Genomic DNA, 10879 nt, shown 5'->3' with positions numbered 1-10879 from the left:
TCATATACAAGTACTGCAATAGCAATTAAACCCTGCCTCTATGCCTGCCCTAATCTAAGCAATCCCTCCTAGATCAACTCTCCCTTCCCTTCAAGAGAGTGTGCCTTACAAATGACCCTTTTACTAAATGCGGGCGGCCAATCACAGTAAATGCCAGTAGCCAACATGGCTATGGCATTAACGTGTATGGCAGACAATCTCTGCATGTTTATTGGCTGTCAGACAGCTGCAAAACAGGGGAGGCGGGGACTCGAGAATGGCGCTTGAGCACCTGTGATACTCGATCGAGTGACAAGCACGCTCGCTCATCACTAGTAACCATTTGTCCATTGTGATCCTGTTGGTCCACCAGTCTGGAGAGCTGTGATGGACATTCTCTTGGGTTTAGGCTAAATATGGGTGTCCTGAACTGGAAAGTACCCTCTTTTGAAAAGTGAGGGGGAGCGGTTAGAAGTGTTTGGACCAAAATTTTTGCTTTTTTAGCCCATAAAAAAATGGCATAAAACCTCCAAAATTCCAACCGTTGTGTCTGATCTTCTTACCCCAGAGATTGATAGAGGTTTTAGATGACAAACTCTCACTGATAATATCTTTGGATGGTTATGGAGGATACTTTTGTCCATTTGTGCCCTTGTAACTAGTCTATCTTGGATGGATCCTGAATATCTCTTTTGAGGTGGTACAAGACCTGGAGCCCAACTTGGATTCCATGGTGTTTCTAAGAACCTGCTCGGAGATTTCCCAGAGCATCAAAGACAACAATTGTTAAATATACAGTAGGGATCTTTGTGTAGCACGGTGGCTCAGTGGTTAGAACAGTTGCCCTGCAGCACTAAAATCCTGAATCACCCTATCTCAAAGGTGTTTTCCATAAATTTACAAAAACGTCCTTCTTTCAATATTCATACCCAATTTTTCTTTACTCTCCCACTGTGCTGTTCTTTTGGATTGAGGCTGTAAAATCAAACTAAACTTAACATTTGCTCAATGTTTTTGGCTTCATAAAAGATAAGGTCTTGTTGCAGAAAATGTTGGCACTATATAAATTATAAATTAATGAAAAAAGTAGAAATGGCAGATTGATTGGGTCTGCACCAAACAAAAAATCCTTTGTATGGTCATCCAGACCCCAAGATCATTTGAGGTACAAGTAGAGGTTCCTTGGAAGAGCACATATCAATGGTTCCAAGATGATAGGCAAACAACTTGTGATCAGCGAAACCCTCCATGATTGTGACTGGTCCTGAAGCTTTGCTACTCTGGGTATGGACGTGAGCCAAGTGAGCCACTAGGTTTCCTTTTTTTTGCCATTTCCATATCTGTAGGGTATAAACCAGTATTTAAGGTCAAGTCTTCTATACACAGTAGGAATAATTCCAGGAACCAGTTCTCACAATGACATCAATCTGACTTTTTGTTTTATTACCTCACTGTATACATAACCAATGTAATTAAACCATGATGATAAACTGAAGTGACAAGGAACTATTCAATAAATAATTGATTTCAGAATCTACAGTCATGGCCAAAAGTTTTGAGAATGACACCAAAATGATATTTTCACATGATCTGCTGGCCTCTGGTTTTTATTAGTGTTTGTCTGATGTTTATATCACATACAGAAATATAATTGCAATCATATTATGAGTACCAATAGGTTATATTGACAGTTAGAATGAGTTAATGCAGCAAGTCAATATTTGCAGTGTTGCCCCTTCTTCTTCAAGACCTCTGTAATTCTCCCTGGCATGCTCTCAATCAACTTTTGGACCAAATCCTGACTGATAGCAGTCCATTCTTGCATAATCAATGCTTGCATTTTGCCAGAATTTATTGGTTTTTGTTTGTCCACCCATCTCTTGATGATTGACCACAAGTTCTCAATGGGATTAAGATCTGGGGAGTTTCCAGGCCATGGACCCAAAATCTCTATGTTTTGTTCCATGAGCCATTTAGTTATCACCTTTGCTTTATGGCAAGGTGCTCCATCATGCTGGAAAAGGCATTGTTGGGCGCCAAACTGCTCTTGGACGGTTGGGAGAAGTTGCTCTTGGAGGACATTCTGGTACCATTCTTTATTCATGGCTGTGTTTTTAGGCAAGACTGTGAGTGAGCCGATTCCCTTGGCTGAGAAGCAACCCCACACATGAATGGTTTCAGGATGCTTTACAGTTGGCATGAGACAAGACTGGTGGTAGCGCTCACCTCTTCTTCTCCGAATAAGCTGTTTTCCAGATGTCCCAAACAATCGAAAAGGGGATTCATCAAAGAAAATGACTTTGCCCCAGTCCTCAGCAGTCCACTCCCTGTACCTTTTGCAGAATATCAGTCGGTCCCTGGTGTTTTTTCTGGAGAGAAGTGGCTTCTTTGCTGCCCTCCTTGAAACCAGCCCTTGCTCAAAGAGTCTCCGCCTCTCAGTGCGTGCAGAAGCACTCACACCAGCCTGCTGCCATTCCTGAGCAAGCTCGGCACTGCTGGTAGTCCGATCCAGCAGCTGAAAGTTTTAAGATACGGTCCTGGCGCTTGCTGGTCTTTCTTGGGCGCCCTGGAGCCCTTTTGACAACAATGGAAGCTCTCTCCTTGAAGTTCTTGATGATGCGATAGATTGTTGACTGAGGTGCAATCTTTGTAGCTGCGATACTCTTCCCTGTTAGGCCATTTTTGTGCAGTGCAATGATGGCTGCACGTGTTTCTTTAGAGATAACCATGGTTAACTGAAGAGAAACAATGATACCAAGAACCAGCCTCCTTTTAAAGTGTCCAGTGATGTCATTCTTACTTAATCATGACTGATTGATCGCCAGCCCTGTCCTCATCAACACCCACACCTGTGTTAATGGATCAATCACTAAAACGATGTTAGCTGCTCCTTTTAAGGCAGGACTGCAATGATGTTGAAATGTGTTTTGGGGGTTAAAGTTCATTTTCTGGGCAAATATTGACTTTGCAAGTACAGTAATTGCTGTTAAGCTGATCACTCTTTGACATTCAGGAGTATATGCAAATTGCCATTACAAAAAAGAAGCAGTAAACTTTGGAAAAATTACTATTTGTCTCATTCTCAATACTTTTGGCCATGACTGTACATGAAACATTACGACATCGAGTTAAATATTGCAAAAATAATACAAGACAACGGAGGCTAATGAGAGGAAGCGCAATAAATGATGGACCTCCCAAGATGTCAAGAAGTTTATATCTTCTTAAAGCAAGGTTATTGTTGACTTATATTCTACAAAATGCCGTTAATTTCTTGGGTGACAACAATCCCTCATAAATATATCTTGGGTTCGTTCATGCCGACACATATTTTACCAAATCATGCTTTCATGCTACAGATACAGGCGGAAATTGACCTGCGGGGTGGATCATAAAACATAGAGTTATGACAAGAGGACCACTCTTTTAGCTTATCATTTCTTACAAAGTGTTTTAAAATGGGTTCACAAATTCCCAGCTGGCTTCAGAGTCCAAGTAGTGACTGGCCACAGGTCTTCTGAACCAAACTTAATAGTCTCACAGTCATACATGAGGCCGTTGAGTTTAGGTCAGGAGACCAATGGCCAAGTTCATACTCAGACCATAAATGTTAATGTGTGAAGCCAACCTACGCAGGGATCGTCCTGATGGAACAAATAAATACCTCTCTGTGCTACCTTTTATACTGATACGCAGGGGTGAATAAAGGATAGTCAGGACCCTGGTCAGTTAAGTCAGGATGGGTTCCTCTGTCCTGACGTGAAATGTGACAGATTGTATGACAGGAGTGGAGGTTACCACACATCAGGTAACATGTAACATGACGTTGGGTGGGGGTCATGTGACAAACAGAAGGACGATGTGATACACATTTAATAAACAATGACAGGAAGAAGAAAAATCTAAATATTATGTTCTTTATAGACAGCACTATACATAATAAGGGAGGGGATTATGTACAGGGATGCACTATTCATAATATGGAAGAACACCACGTAATACGGGACGGAGCTATAAATAAGAGAGGACACCATGTAATATGGGACAACGCTATACACAACAAGAGAGGACGATATGTAGTAAGGTGCAGTGCTATACAGAACAAGAGAGAACACCATGTAATATGGGACGATGCTATGCACAAGAGAGGACACCATGTAATGTGAGACAACACTATACACAACAAGAGAGAACACCATGTAATATGGGACGATGCTATGCACAAGAGAGGACACCATGTAATGTGAGACAACGCTATACACAACAAGAGAGGACACCATGTAATATGAGACATAGCTATACACAACAAGAGAGGACACCATGTAATATGAGACATTGCTATACACAACAAGAGAGGACACCATGTAATATGGGACAACACTATACACAAGAGAGGACGATATGTAGTACGGTGCAGTGCTATACAGAACAAGAGAGAACACCATGTAATATGGGACGGTGCTATACACAAGAGATGACGCTATGCATAATGAGAGACAATGCTATACATAGAAGAGGTCATGTAGTAAGAGACAACACTATACTTAAGAGAGGATACTGTAATGAGGGAGAGCACTATGCATAATAAGAGAGGATGCTATGTAGCAAGAAAGCTCTATACATAATAGGAGGGGTTGTTTTATTAGACTCCCATCATTTCCCTGCAGATGATACAGTATAAGTACAGAATATATATTTACATCCAGTAACTTACAGGTGATGTCTCATCTGATCCTCGTTTTTACTTCTGTCTCTTCTCCATCGGGTCAGACATTCAAGCCAACATCTTTTTGCAATGACTCGTCACTGCAGAGTTTTCCATAGAGATCATTGAATCCCTGAAAAAAATAAGGTCACAAATAATATTTATATTTGCCTCCTGAATACAAAATGTCCTATGCTGTGACTATAAATACAAATATACATTGCAGCATTCACAAACACTGTCCCACCTCATTTAAAATATAAATTAACAAACCCACCCAATAAAAAATATAAACGATTAGCCACTGTGCCTCTCTGTGACCCATTTCATTACCCACTATCCTGTGTCCTCTCTACCCCCAAATTCAATACCAGTCACAGTCTTCTATGTTCCTCCCCCCAACTGTGCTCCTGTACCAATTCACTAATAGTTACTGTCCTGTGTGTTTTTATTCCCCGCAATGTGCCTTTCCCCAATTGTGCTCCCCTCCACTGCACTCTACCCCTAATTGTGCTCCCCTTCAATGTGCTCCACACCCAATTATGCTCCCCTCCACCTTACTCTACCGCCAATTGTGTTCCCCTCCAGTGTGCTTTACCCCCAATTATGCTCCCCTTCACTATGCTCTATGCCCAATTATACTCCATTCCACTGTGCTCTCCCCCCAATTGTCCTTGTGATTAACCTTTTGGCGTGAAGAACGACATATTTAAGATTGCATTTCTGCATAAAAGTTGCATATTCTAGACAGGTCACATTGGGAAGACTACTACCTTGCTCAAAAAGTTTTGATGTGTAATTTGTGTCAAATTTATCATTAAGGTGCGACATTTGATAAATATGGAGTAGCGGAGCGAAGTGAGTGATCTAAAGATTATGCCATATTTGTTAAATGTTGGCCACTATTTACACAGGTGATAGATCTGCATGGGAGGAACCGAAATGCATTGTTTTTTCTTACGCAATAAATATTTTTTATTCTCTTATTTCATTTATATATTGCACTTAGGAGCCATATTACTAAAGATGAGCCTGATCCAGTGGCCATGTCAGTAGTCCTTGGCTGCCAGACAGGAGCCCTTCAACCTGCCTCCAACCTCCTGGAATACCCGGTACCTCCTCTGATTTGTTGGCCCGGCGTAACGTACACATGATGTTGTGCCTTCACGGATAGAACACATACCCATTATAATCTAGGGGACTGTTCACATGTCCGGGTTTTTTCGCTGATCGAGTGTCCATGAAAAATATGACATGGCATCCAGAATCAACTCTAGAAGAAACTCTGCTTGGCTGCTGGAGTACAGATTTGTCTGGGATCATTTGCGGGTGCCATTTGCAGAGCCCCAGAGGTGTGAGAACAGCAGAAACCCCCCTACAGTGACCCCATTTCACAAACTACACTCCTCAAGAAATTCCCCTATGTGTGTGATGAGCATTTTGAACCCACAGTTGCTTCACAGAATTTTATAATGTTGGGTTGTGGAAACGAAAAATTATGTTTTTACCACCAAAATGTTTTAGCCCCAATTTTTTATTTTTTTATTTATTTATTTTATTTATAATGGGCCCTAAAATTTATAAAGCAATTTCTACAGAATGCGGCAATACCCAATGTGTGTTCTCGGAAACTACTAAAGGGAAAAATGACTTTGGCTTTTGGAGAACATATTTGGCAGGAATAGTTTGCGGTGCCACTTGTAATTTATTAGGTTGTTTCTCCCAGGTATGGTAATACCCATTTGTGGTCATATACTTCTGCATGTATATGGCAGGGCTCTGAAGAGTAGGAGCGCCAAGTGACTTTTGGGGCACACAGGTTCCTGGAATAATATCTGGGCGCAATTTGCAGAGACCTATAAAATGTCAAAATGTGAAATCCTCAAAAAGGGACTCCATTTTGCAAAATACACTCAGGGAAATCATCTATGGGTGTAGTGACTATTTTGACCCCACTGGTGTGGATATGCCCATAGTGCCTAATCTGTAGTGCCCAACTTGTGGTTCTGGAGACACATGTCCCATAAATTGTTAAAACGAGTTGTCCAGAACCTAGTGATGGAAGACTTATCTCAATATGATATCGCTGGGAGTCCGACACGCTCACGATAAGCTGAAATGGGAGGCAAAGAGCAGACAAAGTGTACAGGCTGCGGTACTCCCGCCGCTGCAGAAGTGGGTCTGCTGGTGCCAGACGGCAATCAATCTCATATTGATCACCTATCAGGCCGATAAGTCATCAATGATTCGTCCCAGAGAATCCCTTTAAGTGCGTCCTCCCCTCGGCACCAATGCCATATATGTTGGCGTTACGTCTGGTTTGGGCACGCTGCGGCGCTCAGAAGGAGCCATTTGGCTTTCTGAGCGTGGATTTTACTGGATCGGTTTTTGGAAGCCATGTTGCTTTTCTAACTCCTCTGAACCGCTAGTGACATGGAAAACCTCTATTTTTCTGTTGACAGATCTGAGTAAGGGATCATTCACACGCCAGTTTTTCATGTACGAGTGCTATCCATTTTTTTTCACGGAGAGCACTCGTACTTATGATAGTCTATGGGCCTTTTCACATGTCAGTTTTTCCCTCAGACCGAGTGGTCCATGCAAAATCGAGGAGACGTGTCCAATAGTGATGAAAACCGCTGATAAAACTGCGTCTGTTTTTCTCGTATGTCAAAAAAACTTGTTCATCCAAAACTGTTTTTGCAGGATGAGTTGAAGTTTTTCTTGGCGCCATTTGTGGGTACATAACATTTTTAAATCACTTTTTATCCCAATTTTTGGGAAACAAAATGAACAGATATGCAGCAATTCAGGAATTGTCTTAAATTTTTTTACACCGCTTTTTGTGCGACAAACATGACAAGACAACGTTATTCTTTGGGTTAGTGTGATTACAGCGATGCCAGGGTTAATTAGTTTTTGTTTTTGCTATTTTTGCACATTAAAAACACTGATTTACAAAAATGTATTTGTTATTGCATCGCTATATTCTGAGAGCTATGAGTTTTGTAGTTTGGAGTTGAAGTTTTCATTGGTGCCATTTTGGATGACATAACAGTTTTTGATAACTTTTTTTTTTTTTTTTACTTTTCGGTGTTGGATTGAACAAAAAACAGAAATCCATACTTTTTTTTCACACCATTCACCATGCATTAAAAGCAATAAGAACATGTATGTGAAATATCACATTTGAGCGCACCCTGCATAAGTTGTCAGTCACTAGTATAAGGTAAGAAAGCAGAGTTCACCATGCTGATTCCTGGTAATGGAAACCACCTGGGCCTGGTGGGTGGAGGCGGTGATGTTACCAAGGTGGAACAAAAAATAGGACTGTTAGGGTGCATTCACATGAGGCTTTTTTGACTGCATATTGTTTTGCCAGATCCTTGAGATTTTGGGACTTGTTTTTGTTCTTTTGCTGACGAAACACATTTTATATGCATCATTATAAAAACCATGAAACTAGACTTGAGCAAAAAAATTGCCCTCCCTGGTCCAGAATCTAGTCTGGATCTTCGTACAAGATGGTTTTCATTTCTGAGCTCGGCATGATTAGGCCTTGAGATGTCATAATGGTTGTGGGACCCTGTAAGCACAAGAGGAGCTCAAAATGCTGCAGAGCTGAAGAAGCAGAGCACAAAAGTAAAGGCTGCTCTGGTCTGGCTGCCATGCAGGACTGGACTAGACGGCATAGCAGGGTAGTGCAAATATTTTTGCTGAGCTATACATGTAACCAAAAACCACATTGCAAAACTGAGATAATAAGCAGTAAAGCCATGTTTTTTTTGCCTATACAAAGTATGTGGGTCCCACAACCCCCCATTACACAGTGTGATGGCCCAACAGTCCCCCTATACAAAGTGTGATGGCCCCACAGTCCCTCAATACAGAGTGCGATGGCCCCACAACTCCCTATGCACAGTGTGATGGCCCTGCAGGCTCCTATACACAGTATGATGGCCCCACAGCCTCCATATACACAGTGTCATGGTCCTGCAGGCTCCTATATACAATATGATGGCTCAACAACCCCCATATATATAGTATGATATCCCTGCAGCTTCCTATACACAGTATGATGGCCCTGTAGCCTCCTATACACAGTATGTTGGCCCTGCAGGCTCCTATATACAGTATGATAGCCCAATAGCCCCCATATATATAGTATGATATCCCTGCAGCTTCCTATACACAGTATGATGGCCCTGCAGGCTCCTATACACAGTATGATGGCCCCACAGCCCCCATATATACAGTATGATGGCCCCACAGCCCTCATATATACAGTATGATGACCCCACAGCCCCCCTATATGTACTGCAATGGCCCTACAGGCTTCTATACACATTATGATGGCCCAGCAGCCCCCATATATATAGTATGTTGGCCCTGCAGGCTCCCATATACAATATAATGGCCCAGCAGCCCCCATATATATAGTATGTTGGCCCTGCAGCCTCCTATACACAGTATGTTGGCCCTGAAGGCTCCTATAGACAGTGTGATGTCCCCACAGCCCCCATATACATGGTGTGATGGCCTAGGAGGCTCCTATCCACAGTATGTTGGCCCCACAGCCCCTATATACAGTGTGATGGCTCCACAGCCCCCTTATACACAGTAGGTTGGCCCTGCAGGCTACTATACACAGTATGATGGCCCCACAGCCCAGATATACACAGTGTGATGGCCCCACAGCCCCCTATACATAATATGATGGCCCCACAGCCCCCAAATAAAAAGTATGATAGTCCCCCTATATGCAGTGAGATGGCCCTGCAGCCTTATATACAAAGTATGATGGCCCCACAAACGTCTATAAACAGAGTAAAGGCTTTGCAACCCCCTTGTACACATAAAGAGGCCTCCTTCCACAAATAATGACTGACAAAATAATGATAAAAAACAGCTTCTCACCTAGCTGTGTTTCCTCTAGACACTGCACCACTCTGAGCAGCTTGTGGTCTAAGGCTCCACACAGCAGGCGCAATTTAGTGATGTCATCGCACCTTCTGCGCTGAGCCTCAGACGCATAAGCTTAATTTTGTAAAATGGAGCCGTACACTCTTTTCTCCACCATTGTATTGAAATCCAGAAGCTGTGCAGGAAGCACCAGGCCCTCGTGACTCAACAGCCCCATAGCTGACATTATGGATGGTACGCCCCTGCATTAATGTCCCACCCCTGCCCCATTTCTCTTTTGCGGTGCTGGCTGTCAGACCGCCATTTGAAAATCCATCCTACCGATGTGTCATTAAAATGTTAATCCAAAAAAAAAACCTTTAATGCTGTTTTCACAGTTCGAATGAGCAACCATTAAGCACGGACCGGCCGGGGGTCTCCTTACCTGAGCTTGACAGACTCTTCTGCCTTGGAGACTGCTGAGTTTGGGTCAGGAGACCCTTTGCCATTCCGTGCATTATGGACCCAAAACATGGATGTGAGAAACTGGTCTAAGGTAGATCTTGGTCTGGGGTCTGTCTGTCTCTTTACATATTTTTGGGGTCTTGTTTCTGCATTTATTAAGGGTTTCTGTATTTGTTTAGAAGTTTAATATCCAGCATTGATGCTGAGTAGCCATGAAACATTCCTGTATACATCTGTGCACTGTGGTGGCGCCCACTATTGGTTCACTAGTGAACATCGGCCAATATTCTATGACAATCAGTGACTGCTATATAGTGGAGCAAAGGTTATGATTACTGATGAGTCCTGGTGAATGTGCACAAACCTCTCCTCTAGTTACATAACAAGTCCTGGCATATATCTAGAAAAGGATGGCCAGAGCTGGATTCTGTCACAATGTAACACAGTGCAATATGCTCCTGTATGCTGGGGATGAATCAGCTGCGACGAGTCACCGTAACCAGAGCAAAGGGCATAAAACCACATTTCTTCTCACACTATGCTCCTCTGTGTCACACCACTTCATCCATGTCACTCTCCGTAGGTCACAGGACCTCACCCTGATGAGTAGCCATGTCACATGACTTGCAGACATTGACCTCTGGCCCCATAGGCCTATCCACACTTCTGAGTGTGAGTCACAAATTTCTGTAGTCAGCTTAAGGTGTGCCCCTTTCTGACCCCTGTTATCGATTAGACCCCCTGTCAGAGGTTTCTCATCCAGCCAAATCACTTTTGCTGCTTTGCACTAATGAGGGGCAAAGACCTCGAAACATGTGTCTGCATATG

General features: G+C 42.7%; 1 long non-coding RNA gene across 2 annotated transcripts in view; it reads right to left on the bottom strand.

Annotated features, from left to right (window-relative positions):
• Nucleotides 1–598: 598 nt before the first annotated feature.
• The window catches only part of LOC141153047 (uncharacterized), a 110496-nt gene continuing 100215 nt past the window's right edge, over nucleotides 599–10879 (bottom strand). For both annotated transcript variants that reach the window (XR_012247223.1, XR_012247224.1), the window contains exons 2-3: nucleotides 4694–4817; nucleotides 599–1319 (exon numbers count right to left, since the gene is read on the bottom strand). This is a non-coding gene — a long non-coding RNA (uncharacterized lncRNA). The remainder of the gene's footprint in view (nucleotides 1320–4693; nucleotides 4818–10879) is intronic.

The sequence above is a fragment of the Phyllobates terribilis genome, unplaced genomic scaffold (assembly GCF_046119375.1).
Source record: "Phyllobates terribilis strain yellow unplaced genomic scaffold, ASM4611937v1 Scaffold_7__3_contigs__length_470593459, whole genome shotgun sequence".
Taxonomy (NCBI): domain Eukaryota; kingdom Metazoa; phylum Chordata; class Amphibia; order Anura; family Dendrobatidae; genus Phyllobates; species Phyllobates terribilis.
Note: the sequence above shows the minus strand (reverse complement) of the source record. Positions and strands in the feature narration are given on the sequence as shown.